At 36.4% G+C, this 16,167-nt stretch overlaps 1 protein-coding gene and 1 long non-coding RNA gene across 2 annotated transcripts in view; one reads left to right on the forward strand and one right to left on the reverse strand.

Annotated features, from left to right (window-relative positions):
- The window catches only part of LOC120573135, a 563,511-nt gene that overhangs the window by 539,223 nt on the left and 8,121 nt on the right, over positions 1-16,167 (reverse strand). The gene's annotated exons all lie outside the window — the stretch shown is intronic.
- LOC120573092 (myosin heavy chain, fast skeletal muscle-like) overlaps positions 1-16,167 on the forward strand; it is a 697,218-nt gene that overhangs the window by 505,484 nt on the left and 175,567 nt on the right. The window lies entirely within an intron of this gene.

The raw sequence follows: 16,167 nt of genomic DNA on the forward strand, positions 1-16,167 counted from the left end.
CACACAACATCTGTTGCATGTCTCTCCATCCATGGAGAGAGATTCATGCTCATTTTCTCTTCCTGAGGTTTCTTCCGTGTTCCCCCACGTTAAAGGGGTCCAAATTGAAGGTCTGACGACAGAGAGTGTCATATGCTGTACAGATTGTAAAGCCCCTTGAGACAAATTTGTGATATTAGGTTATATAAATAAAATTGATTTGACTTGGCTTGGCTGATTGTTGTTAGAATTAACACTAGTTGTTATTTTGAGTTTTGTCCTAATTGGATGCAAAACACCTAAGGTCATGGATTAAACAATACACACACAAATACTTAAAATAAAAGTTGTACATACCTTATCCTTTCCCCTTGTGAAAACAATGTTGCACTCCACAGTCCTATTGAAAACATCATGGGTTAGTTAGTGCAGGAAACAACCTCAAAGATGCACAGAGTGCATTGAATACATACATTCATTCTTGCACTGAACTGCCTTGCACTATATTTATATTTAAATCTTAAATCTTGACTATACTGATATTGCACTATTCTTTTCCTCTCTTCAATTGTTATTACATTTTTTTTTGTAAATTTGTAAATTATATTGTACTATTACTTACCAGTATTTTTTTTATATTTCTTACTGTCCTTTCTGTTTTTATCCTTTTTATAAGTGAGTGTTGTACTTTAAGAGCAAAGATTAACCAGAGTCAAATTCCTTGTTTGTTTACGCAAACCTGGCCAATAAAGCTGATTCTGATGACATTATATTTAGTTTACAAAATATAACTTCATATAATTTCCAAAATGAGAAATACATCTAAATGGTACGATGCATAGTAGTAGACCACCTCACCCGAAGCTGGAACTTCACTCACCTTCCACCACGCTGTCTAAGGCACCCACATGGACCCCTTATATTCAGTCTGATGTGCTTACTAAGCAGAGGTTGAAGCAGACTTACATGCCAATTATGGTAAGTGTGACAGTTGAGACTTGACGCATTTTTTATTGGTTCTATATGTGGAAGAATCCCTACCCTGAGTAAGAAGCTTTTGAGTTCTTTAAAAACATTCACATATACACACATTCTTTAAAGATTATAATAGGAAATGGTGGTGTTGACACATTTTAAGATGAAGATTACCTTTAAAATGTTTGATGATTGATAATTGTTTGATTGACATTCTTTCATTTGAGACTATGTTGTGGGATTTTAAATTTAAAGTTTGTTATCTGACAGACAGCAAATGCATCAAAGGTAGATGAACATTGACATTGTGGTCTTAAATTATTTCATGCTTGCGCTTGTTTGGTAATTTCTTGACTCCTAATAAACCTGCTTGTGCTGAGGTGAGTAGAGATGACAAAATGAGATTAGTTTTCATATAGATTAGAGCAACAGTGGTTTTGGTACTTGTTTTGACATGATGTGATGTTGGGCTTAGTTTTCCAAGCTTTTGGCAACCTTTACTGAAAATGCAAGACAAAAGAGCATAAAATGACTTTTTACACTTGCCTCTTTTTAGTCATGTGAATTGGATTATTATGGGGATTATTATAGCAATCTTTAGTGTGTATATGTAAACATACCCAGATATGACTTACTATGTAATATTTTTAATCACTAAATAAGGAACATTTTTATTAAATATAATTATACTTCTACAATTGCACATTTATCATTGCCTTTTCTAAACTAACTTAACATGATTTTACAGAAATGTCAATGTCTCCTGAAATGTAATTTCAATTCATTCAGGCTCTGAGATGTCTTTTTACATTCAGTCTACATTATAGAATGATTAGGATTAAGCAGTCAGAGTGAGCCAGTTGTCAGCTAACTTGGGGTGCGATGTAGAGCATATGCTATATTCTGTCAAGATCCATCTTGTAATTTGAGTGGTTTCAAACGTTGCTGTGTGAAGATGAGAGGAGTTGGCATGTCATTAAAGTGAGAGGGTGCAAAGCCTGCCCTGGATTGGTTGACTGTATATTATTAAGAAAAAGAATGCTTTGACCTAAATGGAATATGGCTTTAAACATTAGGAAACATACTGTACATACTGTACTGTAAGTGTTACCGGAACATCTTGCCATGCTTTCAGATTTGCCCTGGATGTCACAAATTGTCTTTTAGTGGACTATTGATATGCAGATGTAATTGATTGAAAATATGTTTGTCTGTTCTGGGAATGATAAAAATGTAATTTTCATGCAAATGTACAATTTACACAAGCTACTGTACTGCATGTTAGATGAGAGAGAAACAAAGTAGGAAATAGTTAGGTCACATCAAGTGTAAGGTACTGTACAGTGAAAATACATCATGCATCTCTTCTAAGATTTCACTGAATAGGATGTTCACTAAATGTATAAATGTATAAAATCTCACACACACACACACACACACACACACACACACACACACACACACACACACACACACACACACACACACACACACACACACACACACACACACACACACACACACACAAACACACACACAGTTTCAAACAATGATTAAAATGTTTCAGGTATGGGCTCCTACAATGCTTCTTAGTCCTGTTTTTCATCAAATGTTTAAGATTATTTGATGTTCAGATGACTGTTTGCCCACCAAGGCGGTTGCAGTGAGCACACAGCTGATTGATGTCTCACAGCAAAACACTCCCCCTTCTAGAGTTTACCTCACATGGTCAAATGTTAGTGCCATGCTATTTAGGCTACTTTGAAAGAAAAAAAAAATATTAAAGCTACTATATTGACCTTTTAATAACCCAGTCTTAACTGACAAAATTAGCTAATTAAAATATGTGGTGGCTCCTAGTTGTTTCCCTCTAAGGGACAAAAAACAAAGGAGAAGTATTATCTGCTCATCTTGTACAACGATCGGCCAGCAATAACTCACCCAACATTTTATGTGCTGCATTGCGCCAACTCATTGTAATTAGATAGGGGTCAAAGTCCTGAGAAGGAAGAAAGGTCAGAGGACGCCTGGTGTTTGGGGGGGGGGTGACATTTGAAGCACATGGCAGTTGTTGAAGCTTCTGTAAAAACAGTCTGCTGACATGTTGCTGCATTAATATCATCACATTAAGTGGTTCATGTCGGACATTTTAACAGCTACTGTTTTTCTTGACATTTTGTCGCTTATTTTGATGTTTTTGTCACTTTTCCCCCAATGTTTTTGTTGTTTTTTGACATTTGACAATTTTCCCCCAATGTTTTGATGTTTTTTCTTTTTCTTTTTCAGAAGTAGCCTATTTGTTGCTGTTTTTTGACATATTTTGATTTTGATTTATTTATTTGATTAGGACAATGCACATTAATGAACATTTCTGTAAATGCACCAGTGTTAGCCAGTCGGCTAATTTTCAGCTGTAGTCCTAGTTGCTTAGCATGCATGTCTTTATGGTGGGAAGAAACCGGAGCACCTGGAGGAAACCCACGCAAACACGGGGAGAACATGCAAACTCCACACAGAAAGGCCTGAGACGACCTGGGTTCGAACCCAGAACCTTCTTGCTGTGAGGCAGAAGTGCTAACCACCGTGATGCTCCTTTTCCTCTGCTGATCATCAGTTATTTTACAGATAAAGAGGAACTTTTGTTGTTTTTATTTCCAGGAAGTTAAAGAAGATTAGACTTTGGCTTCACCTGCTGGACACTTCACCAAACTGCAGCTCTTCATCATCACTCTGTTCATCATGTCTTTTTTGACGTTTTTGTTGCTTTTTAAACGTATATCAGTTGCTTTTTCTGTGTTTCTGTGGCTTTTTTCCTGACGTTTTAGTCACTATTCTTCTCATTGTTGACACCTACACTTCCCATAACAGACATGGGGGGACTCGGGTTTCTCAGACTAGTCCTGCCTTCAGCAGCCAGGGATCAGATTCCAATTCCTCTCTTTACCAAAACGGACTATGGCTTTAAACATTAGGAAACATACTGTACATACTGTACAGTACGTGTTACCAGAATATCTTGCCATGCTTTGAGATTTGCCCTGGATGTCACAAATTGTCTTTTAGTGGACTATTGATATGCAGATATAATTGATTGAAAATATGTTTGTCTGTTCTGGGAATGATAGAAATGTCCAAAAATAATTTTCTAAATGTAATTTTCATGCAAATGTACAATTTACACAAGCTACTGTACTGCATGTTAGACGAGAGAGAAACAAAGTAGTGAAATAGTTAGGTCACATCAAGTGTAAGGTACTGTACAGTGAAAATACATCATGCATCTCTTCTAAGAGTTCATTGAATAGGATGTTCACTAAATGTTTTGTATTATAAAATCTCAAACACACACACACACACACACACAGAAACACACAAAACACACACACACACACACAATTTCAAACAATGATTAAAATGTTTCAGGTATGGGCTCTTACAATGCTTCTTAGTCCTGTTTTTCATCAAATTGACAAATTTGACATTTAGCCTATTTGTTGTTGTTTTTGGACATATTGTGATGCTCCTTTCCGTTATTTTACAGAAAAAGAGGGACTTTTTTTGTTTTTGTTTCCAGGAACTTAAAGAAGATTAATCTTTGGCTCCACCTGCTGCACACTTCACCAAACTGCAGCTCTTCATCATCACTTGACATGATTTTTCTATTCCATTCCATTATCTTCCACTATTTGTCCATCCACTCCTTCCTTTCTTCATTCCATGCCTCCTCTTCCTTCCTTCATCCTCCTTTCTCTATTTCCACTATTCATTCCATACCTCCATGTCCATATCTCCATGTCCTTCCATTCCATTCCTCTTCCTATCCATCCTATTCCCTTTCCTCCCTCTTTATTCCTCCATTTATCTTTTCTTTCTTCTTTCCTCCTTTCAATATCTCTCCTTTCCATATTTCATTCTTTCTATTCCTCTTCTCTATTTCTTCTTCCATCCATGTCTTTCCTTTCCTTCCTTCCTTCCATTCTTCCATTCCATTCATTTCCCTTCCTCAGTCCATTTTCTTTTCCTATTCCTCCATTCCTCCATCTCTCCTCCATCCTTCCATTCCTTCCATTCCTTTTCTCTCTCCACTTTCTTTCTGTCTCTCCATTCTTGTCTTATTCCTTCATCTTTCCTCTGTCATTTATATCTCTCCTCCACTATATATCCTTCTTTTCATTATCTTTTCATCCTTATTCCTTCCTTTCTTTCTCTTTATATTTCTTCTTCTCCTCCTCTTTCCATATTCCTATTCCTCCACTTCCTTCTCTTTCTATTCCTTTTCTTCTTTCCTTATTCTATGTCTCTCCTTTCCTCCTCTTCCATTTACGTGTCTACTTCATTCTTCTTCTTTCCTCCTCTTCACTATATTATATTCTCTAGTCCATTCCTTTCTTACTCCCTTCTCCTTCATCTTTCATTCTCTTTCCTCCTTTCTCTTTCACTATATTGTTCCATCTTTTCATCCTTTCTATTCTATCTCTATTCATGTCTATTTCCTTCATTTCGTTTCATCCATTCTATTTCTGTCTATTTCATTCCTCTATATTATGTTTCCTCCTAAGTTTCTCTTCCTATCCCCATACTCCATTATCCATTCCATTCACTGTCTCATCTGTCGTGTCCATTCCTTTCTGTCCATGTCTCTTCCTTATACTATCTGTTCCTTGGTCTCTGTCCTTCTGTCTCCTCTTTCTCTTTTCCTCCTCCTATCTATCTATCCTCCTCTGTCTATCTATCTATCTATCTCCTCCTCTCTCTTTCCTCTCTCTTTACCTTCTCTCTCTCTTCTCTCTCTCTGTTCTCTTTTCCTTCTCTTCTCTCTTCTCTCTTTCTCTCTCTCTGTGTTCTTCTTTCTTTTTGTCTTGTGGTTCTCTGTTCTCTGCTCTGGTTTTTTTTCTCCTTTTCTTTTCTCTTCTCTCTCTTTCCCTCTTCTCTCTCTCTTTTTTCTCTTTTCTTTTTCTCTCTCCTTTCTTTTCCTTTGTTTTTTGTTTGTTATGCTCTTTACTGTTTTGTATTCTGCTTTCTATTCTGTTCTGTGTTGTGTTTTGTCTGTGTATGTTTAGTGTGTATGTGTGTGCTGGATGTTTTTCGGGATGTGCTGGAAGTTGTTTGATTTCCATACTTATGTGTTCCCCTTCATCTGCAGTCTCATGATGGACATTTTTCTCAAAGTGTACTTTACATTGATGGGTTTAATGGTGAAGTGTTTTTATGTGTGATACTTTGGGATTTATGTGTGTCCATCTCTGTGTGGGTTGATTTGATGCAGTCAATAGTGGATAACTATATCATGTTTTGCCATGGTTAAGTTATAGAAAGGCACAAAGCTCAAAGGGGATCTTTGGACAGAGCAGGAGATGGAAGTAATAAAGAGTTACTCTCTCTGAATATTACAGCGGCAAATACCAGATGGAATTCTGATGTATGGGCAAAATTATCTGTTAGATTTTATTTGGGATTGCAGATGTGTCATATAAAAAGTGGTTTGAATATTGTGTGGCAGCAAAATAGAGAGAGGGGTTAGGTAGCGGGTCAATGCAAATTGGGGTGACACACAGAAAAATGTCTAATGCTGACCGCCAAAAAGCAGATGATCACCTCATTGATAATGCCCCATTATCAAGGGGTTTGCATGATCTTCAAGATGAAGGCGTAATCGCGTACGCAGCTGTTGAGCCAGCTGATCACCTGATAGATAATGGCAAATTATCAACAGATTTCCAAAACCCCTCAAGAGGAAGAAGTAAAGGAGAATGCAGCTGAGTCAGATGGTCAGGTACCAATGGATTCTCATGATGATGCTCAATGGGATCATGTGGAATCAAAAATGCTAATGCTGACCGCCAAATAAACGTTGAGAGCAAGATGGCAACAGATCCCCCCAACCGAAAAATCAGGATGTAATAGATTTTCATGTGGATAACCATACAGCCTCAGTGGATGAAGAAGACCACAATGGTGAAGCAGATGATCACCTCATTGATAATGCCCCATTATCAAGGAGTTTGCATGTCCTTCAAGTTGAAGGAGTAATGTGTAACGCTTGATGTTGAGCGCGGATCACCTGATAGATAATGGCAAATTATCAATAGATTCCCAAAACCCTCAAGAGGAAGAAGTAAAGGAGAATGCAGCTGAGTCAGATGGTCAGGTACCAATGGATTTTCATGATGATTCTCAATGGGATTGTTTGGAATCAAAAATGACACAGAAGTGGACAAAAATGAAAGTAGGATAATCAAGCCTGGCCGAAAATTCAAAATAAAGATCCCCAAAAAACATGGGGTAATATTAAGCCAAAAAGGGATCCACCAAACTAAAAGGCCATGGACAAATATAATATACAAGCAGTTCAGGGAAGTACAACCCTTGCTGTACTCTTGTCTTCAAATACCATCATGTTAAAATGCAAGACAGCAGGAAAAGATCATGTCCTTATTTGAAGATCAAGGCTGTGTGTTCATTCTCAACCTGCAGAGCAATCTATCTGTTCAAAATGCCTAAAAAAACCCTCAAACACGCCGCAAAATCAGTCAGCATTCAAGTGACACGTTTTGGAAAGGTAAAACATTTAAAAGGTGAAATTCACTTTAGGCCTGCCAACTACAATAAAAGAGGCAAGATTGCAAAATCCCTTATAAGTGGAGTAAGCAATACATATTACAAAAGGCTGTCTGAGACACCTTCTGCAGAGTTGATGGCAGGTAAATTCAGTCATGCCCTGACCAAAGATATAATCAAGGCTGTTTCAGTGGAGATGCAAAAAAGCACACAACTCCATGATGATGTTGTAATGGAGCGCTAATTTTAATTCAACAGATACTGAAAAGAGAGTGAAAGCAAATTCACATTTTGCCCGGGATACACCCAGCATCTACAGATTGATCCATTTGGTATCCACCTATACACAGAGACAGGCCTGTCCATTCTCTTGGAGCATCTGGAAAAAATTCAAAAACGACCCTTTTTCTGGATGCCACCGAGGAGAGGAGTAGTACGTCGGCTCCCAAACCCGGCAAAAGAGAGTCCTGTACGATGCTCTGTCACTGCCAGGGAATGGCAAAAACAGGCCTCCCTTGCCCATTGCTGAGATGATAACAAATGATCACACTGTACCGAACCTGGCCTTTTGGCTTTTAAAAGTGACAACGAAAATGGGCAAATTGACCACACAATAAAATCAATCAAGTGGAAACCGACTACAGTTGGGCACTTATTCAAGGTGTCCTATTAGCCTTCAACACGGTGTGTTGGCATATTTGGGACACTGTGTACAATATCTTGAAACAAGGGTGCACTGCACAAAAGCTGAAGGCAACCACAGTGCTGCACTTGTGCTCAGCACACATTCTCAAGGCACTCTGTGTCCTTCACCAACAAGGTGAAAGATAAGGGCATTAAAGAGTTTGCCACTCATTGTGTGGCACTGATGATCAACAGCACCAGCCTAAACAGTGCTTTACAGATTTTTGGCCACATGTCTGCTGTGTTTTTAGCTGAGTACTCCAGTCCAACTGTGAGGAAAAGCCTCAGAGCTCTTCAGGACCACATACAAAAAAATCACCTCCCTGATGACATCGCTAGTGACTTTTTAAAACCAGAAGACACTGAGCCCTCAAGGAAAGCCAACACTCTCCTCAGAAACTCCCCATTCCACGTAGACTTCAAAACAGTCCAGAGAAATGTGGAGTCCATGTTAGAGGAAGAGGACAACAAAACGGAGGAAAATCCGTACCACTGTCCGGAGGTCATAAATGTCCTGTTCCGGGACTACTTGGGGATATTCCCCCTTTGGTCAGGTGTCATGCTGGGTGATTTGGCCATGTATGCTACTGATGCACCTTCGAAAGAGAAAGCAGAGAGTGCTTGCACCAGGCAAACAAACTGCCATGCAGAGAACTGGTTTGGGATAGTAAAGAACAACATACTTCAAAAAGAACGTTTTCTGCGGCCTGGAGTATTCATTCAGAAGCTACATGCCTCTCTGAGAGCACGCTACATGGAGCATAGTCTCCAATATGGTTTAACACTGAACCAAAAGCCATTGAGGTGTAGGGTTGACTTGTTGGATCACTCTGAAGAGCAGTGGGCAAAGAGAACTGTAACCTCTCGTCAAACAAAAACAAAATACTTTGACCCTCCCAAGAACCTTCCAACTCCAAAGGCAGTAAAATGGAAAAAGATGAAAGCAACAAGACAGAAATCCAAGGTATATAATAAAATGTACTGTCTAATTAATTTCATTTTTGATATGCCGTACATTGTTTTATTTTTTTGTACATAAACCATATTTGATACCATAATCACATGAGGACAGCACATTTCAAATGCTATCGCAATGTGAAAAGGTTGGATAAAATTGGGATTGTGGGTTTACAGTTATATTTGTGCTAGATGAAAAGGTAATGGGGTCAATAGATGTATTTTTCTTGGGGCTGTGTATGTGAACAGCAAATTTATTGGTGAAGTAGCCATTCATTTTCTAGTTATCTTGATGACTGACTGACCTTACAGTCTTATTGCAGGTAGCAATTTCATTGACTTTTGAAAAAACACAATGCAATATTGTTAGTGTCTATTTTGTATAATCAGACATAACAGTAATTACTAACAGTAATTCACTTCTCCTCAAGTCCCCTACCTACTGTGTTTTTTTTTCTTTTAATCACAGAACACTGCCAATAAGAATACAAGTGACGAAGAGAAACACAAAGATTTTCAAACAAAGAAAACTGCAAAGGTAAGAATTATGGATTTTTAAGTTCACATTGACACCATCATCATTCAATTTCTTTGACTTAAAAAACCTATGCAATGTTGTTAGTGTCTATTTTGTATAATCCGACTTGAAAGCAATCTGCAATTCTATCCACACCTCACCTGTTGATTTTCATTTTTAGAGGGAAGATGGAAACAAACCGCGCGTAAGGCTCAGTGGAAAGGTATGACATATTAAAGTCATGAATTGCAAATCCACCATATGAGTACTGTATGCTCACTTACTATGCAAACTATGATGTATTTGAACAGACTCACTACTGTACAAGACTAGGGAGAGTATTAACCATCTGCTGTGCATTTTATTTGTAATCACAGAACAGTGCCAATGCGAACACAAGTGATGAAGAGAAACACAAAGATTTTCAAACAAAGAAAACTGCAAAGGTAGAGAATTATGGATTTTTAACTTACCATTGATACCATCATTCAAATACTTAATCTTTTGCATATCCATCCATTAAAAAATAACATTGATAAAATAAGTACTACTACAGTTACTAGAAAATGTATTTATTATATATATTATTTTTACCTTTTGACATTACATACCTCTCAGACTGAAACCGATGAGCAAAAGCTGAGAGGAAGAAACCCACAGTGTTCATTGCTTCCAAAGACACAGACAGAACAGGTAGGACATTGTGAATTCTTAGTATCCGGTGTTAATTCAATTGTCCTTATTAAAATCCCAATTAATAAAGTGCTTTTTATGTGGTAGTTACAGCAACACTACTGGGCTGAAGAAATGTTCTATCGTGTGAATCATATTAAGATTCTGATAACTTAGTTGTCCCCCAAGTAGCAATTTTGTTTTACAAGTAATCATTAGATGAATAATGCTCATGTGTCCTTGAAAGCCTAGTCCAAATTTGTGGTATAGTGACACCTGTTTTTTTGTTTTTTCAATTATTGGTGTTAAGGAAAAACTCAGGAGCAGCACAACTCATTTACCATAGATGGAAAAAGGTTTAGGGTACTTTGATGAATTACACAGGAGCATTTAATTAACACTCAATTGAGGATAGAATTAAGCAGGCGGTACAGTTTGACCACAATGTAGTAGTGTGCTGTGTCGTCCCCATTTGACAACAGAATAACAAATATTCTGTTAATTATTTCACAACAGAGAATTTCAATTTAGTATATTTTTTCTGTTTTTATGGCAAGGTCAAGATATTGTGGAAGAAGCAACCTTCTGAGGAAGTAGTTTCTGTTTTGAACACAAAGAAAGACACCTCAGTAATACGCCTGAGAGAATTCCAGACCCTGTCAAAATCAGAGTGGCTCATGGGAGAGGTAAGGGGATGCTGTAAGAGATTGAACCTACAGTATGTGGCTGAAACATTCATTAGAGTAGGGTTCTTTTCATGGTTTCAAGGTTAACGAGCTGAGGACGTGGGGGTGATCAATTGATCATTTAGGTTAAGAAATGGGCAAGCTTAAACTGATGGCCTTTACACATATACATTAACCACTACACAATGCATGTGATCCTGAATGGCTCACCTGAACAGAAAAGTAGATTTACCATGCGAGGCACAGACTTCAACAAAGTTCAAGGGGCCATTGGTTTTGTCAATGAAAGACAGCACTGGAAACTTGTGGTAAGCCAAGCGGTGTTGTATAAATATAGACATTATCTGTTCTCCATTTGTTCTTAACCTCTCAATGTAATATCCACTCTCCTAAGTACCTACATACCATCTCAAAGAAAATCTTCCCCCTTGATCCACTGGTGCTGATGGATGTTGATATGGTGCAGCTGGGCCATTGATGCCTTCAGGTCAATACATTTCTTGCTTTTCTTTGAAATAGTTACTGTAACAACTAACTGCTACGTATTTTAAGCTAAAAATGTTATTATGCCTTAAAAATTATGCAAAGTCAGTGGTTAACCAATGCGTCATAATGATTAAAGTTACATTTTACATGGCTTCAGTCGGTTCTTTAAGATGAGGAGGAACCGTCTCGGCAAACAGGAATGGACTGACATAAAATGGATGCCTGGGGCTATACAGCACTCAACACAGAAGGATGGGTCTAGCTGTGGTGTCTTTGTAATGCAGGTGGGTATAGTGTATTTCATTCCCTGTGAACATAAAACAATATATTTTAGTGTAACATAAATTGGGTCAGTTGATGTGGAATTGTCAGTGAGATATGTTATTTAATTCATTGCTTTTGGTTTATCTCCCCTACAGTCAACACGTGTCTCAGTTGTCATGGTCCTCAGGACGGTGAAAATTCAAAATAAACACTATATAATTTGCTTATTACTTGTAATTGGGCTTTGCTTAGTATAAAATTTAAAAATGTTACACAGTTCATCTACAACTGACTTATTGTATCCTACTACAGATGGCAAGACACATCATTGAGGACTTTCCTCAGGTTCCAGATAAAATCTCAATCAAAGGCACATACAGCGCAGTCCAGGCCTACCGCATAGAGATGGCATGCAAAATACTTGATGCATCAGGTAATTTGTAATAATTGTAGAATTCAAATTGGATATAACATTTTAATCAATTACTTTATTGTGTATTTCAGGAAACATGTTTTGCATTAGCTAAATAAAAAAATTTCAGGACAACTATGGCAAACCTTTTAATGACAGAATTGCATAATCTTAAAGTTACAGCATGTTCATTTCCAAGGGAAAAGTGGATATCTAATGATTTTTCTAACGATTTATAATGTTGTATAATGTATAATTAAAGTGTGTCCTGGTAACTCATCTACTTGAACATGCACCCCATGGACCAAGGCTTAGTCTTTACCGCAGCTACTCGGTTTTTATTCCAGCCCGTATAATTTGGCTGCGTGTTGCGTCCCCATTGATTTTGTTATTATATGTTATTTTCTTTTCGACAACTCAATGTGGGTAGATTTTGTGGTACATAAAACAATTACAAAAGTTATTATCAATTACATACAATTGGCAATAACTAATAGTGAAATTTCCTTGAAAACAATGCCTCACCTATTGTTTTCATTGATTTTTCCAGAACCATTGGACCAGTTTTGTTCATACTGTGGTATGACAAAATTGGGCAAATTCAAAGAGGAACCTGAGGTGGGTGAGTTTGTCACAAATATTGAAAAAGGTGTGAATAGGACAGGACTTTAATTTATATCATCAATGCAATGCAATATGATTGTTATAAATTAGCTTTATAGGTTACTGTCCCCAATCGTTTACAATGAAATGCAGTTATTCTCAATACAAATCTAGAGTTTCCATAGAATATTGAAATTAATATAATTCTTGCAAATTTTAATTAAGTTATCATCATAAGCTTAAAAACTATCAACTGAGACTACAATACCCAAATGTGTGCGTTGTAAAATTACTCGCTCGTAACTTGTTAGAAGCGTGAAATAAACTCAAGCTATCTTAGACAGAGATGCTGTTAATTTTTTGTAATGATAAATAGTAAATATTTTCGGTTCGGATACATCATTTATTTAGCGTGTTTCAGCAAGCTCTGTGGATGTTTTTTTTTTTTATTCTTCATCTGCATACACATAATAAATCCATTATTATTCAGTAAATAAATTTTTTGTCAATTCTGTATCCGGTAAAAGCACACTTTATTCAAAATTACAATACATGGTATGAAATGTAAAGAAATTGCACATTTTATGATTGTTTTCAGTCAGAACCTTTTTAATTACTTTCATTGTAATATGATTTTAGAAAAAAGGGATGTTGTTTTTTGATTAGAACAATTTTGTTCTTATCTGATTTTACTTTTGCACTACAGATGGGCTGTGATGAATGTGTGCGTTAGTACCATAGGTAAATGCACAAAAATGTCCCAAAAGAATACCTTTCAATGTGCATTGAAAAGCATTGGAAATGTGAATATTGCTGAATGATAGAGGTGAGTAATTTATTTGAATCAGGCAAATTATTAAAAAAGCAAAAGGTTAAAAATAACATGTTATACATAATTGTCAGGGATTGCGAATATTAGGACCCCAGGGGCAAAATCACTTCAAACACTTCCATACTTAGAAGACATTGATTTTTATGGTCTCTTTGGGCCACTGGTCTAGTGTCAATGGATAATATGCTTGCTTGTTAAGTTACACATAGAAATAAAACACCATAAATGTTATACTTTTTATATTCACAATTTATTGTAATAATCTTTGCCGTTCAACATTTTCCATAGCCATCAATCTGAAAACAGTTTTGGACAGAGTGCTGATGAATAAACACCCATCAATTTTTTTATTACAAATTAAAAAGTGATTTAAAGATATAATATATCATAACATCTGAGGGAATATTTAATGTATTTCTCTCTTCAATGTTAAATTAACATATGTTTTTCTGTCAGTTAATGATAGATAATAAAAATAGCAATGTCATATTATCTATGAAACCAGCAGATGATTATTGCTTGTAGCATTGATTTCTATTTGTAACTTTATTATTATTTCTTAACAGGTCTCACGCGGGCTGTTAAGGCTGTTAATTTGAGGTTTGTTTGGACGGTTCCAGTTCCTACCTATTATCGATTGTTAATGATCCAGTGCATACTTGCATAGTTGAATGGGCTGTTTCCCAAAGTAAGAGCTTTGTAACACTGGGGATTATGTCTGAGACATATTAGAGGTGATTGTCTGTCCATATATTCAGAAATGAAAAAGTATTGAAATAACAACCTATCAATCTGTATTTGTTACAAAACATATCACTGATATTAATGAGGTATTTAGAAAAACACAGAGTTAAACTGTCTGAGAAATGTAAGAGGTGATTTTGTTGTCAGTAAATTCAAGAATGAAAAACCTATTGAAGTGATTTTTTACTTTTATACACAATAATGTATATCACTGAAGATAAGACCTTTTCACAAACTAACAGCTGTGAAAGTTGTGATAGGATGCCAGAAACATATTCCAGGTGGTTTGATGTGATTATATTCAAAAATGAGGAAGCCAATGAATTGAAAAGTTTAAATATGCATTGAGGATGCTATGGGATTTGCTAAAGACTTTTTTACAAACTAACAGCTGTGAAATTTGTGAGAGGATGCCAGAAACATATTCCAGGTGGTTTGATGTGATTATATAAAAAAATGAGGAAGCCATTGAATTGAAAAGCTTTAAATATGCATTGAGGATGCTATGGGTTTTGCTAAGGACTTTTTCACAAAACTAACAGCTGTGAAAGTTGTGATAGGATGCCAGAAACATATTCCAGGTGGTTTGATGTGATTATATTCAAAAATGAGCAAGCCAATGAATTGAAAAAGATTTAAATATGCATTGAGGATGCTATGGAATTTGCTAAAGACTTTTCACAAACTAACAGCTGTGAAAGTTGTGATAGGATGCCAGAAACATATTCCAGGTGGTTTGATGTGATTATATTCAAAAATTGAGGAAGCCAATGAATTGAAAAGCTTTAAATATGCATTTATAGACTATAGGTCACTGATGAGGATGCTACGGGATTTGCTAACTACTTTTTACAAACTAACAGCTGTGAAATTTGTGATAGGATGCCAGAAACATATTCCAGGTGGTTTGATGTGATTATATTCAAAAATGAGGAAGCCAATGAATTGAAAAGCTTTAAATATGCATTTATAGACTATAGGTCACTGATGAAGATGCTACGGGATTTCCTAACTACTTTTTCACAAACTAACAGCTGTGAAAGTTGTGATAGGATGCCAGAAACATACTACAGGTGGTTTGATGTGATTATATTAAAAAATGAGCAAGCCAATGAATTGAAAAGATTTAAATATGCATTTATAGACTATAGGTCACTGATGAGGATGCTACGGATTTGCTAACTACTTTTCACAAACTAACAGCTGTGAAAGTTGTGAGAGGATGCCAGAAACATATTCCAGGTGGTTTGATGTGATTATACTCAAAAATGAGCAAGCCAATGAATTGAAAAGATTTAAATATGCATTGAGGATGCTATGGGATTTGCTAAAGACTTTTCACAAACTAACAGCTGTGAAAGTTGTGATAGGATGCCAGAAACATATTCCAGGTGGTTTGATGTGATTATATTCAAAAATGAGGAAGCCAATGAATTGAAAAGCTTTAAATATGCATTTATAGACTATAGGTCACTGATGAGGATGCTACGGGATTTGCTAACTACTTTTTCACAAACTAACAGCTGTGAAAGTTGTGAGAGGATGCCAGAAACATATTACAGGTGGTTTGATGTGATTATATTCAAAAATGAGGAAGCCAATGAATTGAAAAGCTTTAAATATGCATTGAGGATGCTATGGGATTTGCTAAAGACTTTTTCACAAACTAACAGCTGTGAAATTTGTGATAGGATGCCAGAAACATATTCCAGGTGGTTTGATGTGATTATATTTTAAAAATGGGGAAGCCAATGAATTGAAAAGCTTTAAATATGCATTTATAGACTATAGGTCACTT

The sequence above is a fragment of the Perca fluviatilis genome, chromosome 14 (assembly GCF_010015445.1).
Source record: "Perca fluviatilis chromosome 14, GENO_Pfluv_1.0, whole genome shotgun sequence".
NCBI lineage: Eukaryota > Metazoa > Chordata > Actinopteri > Perciformes > Percidae > Perca > Perca fluviatilis.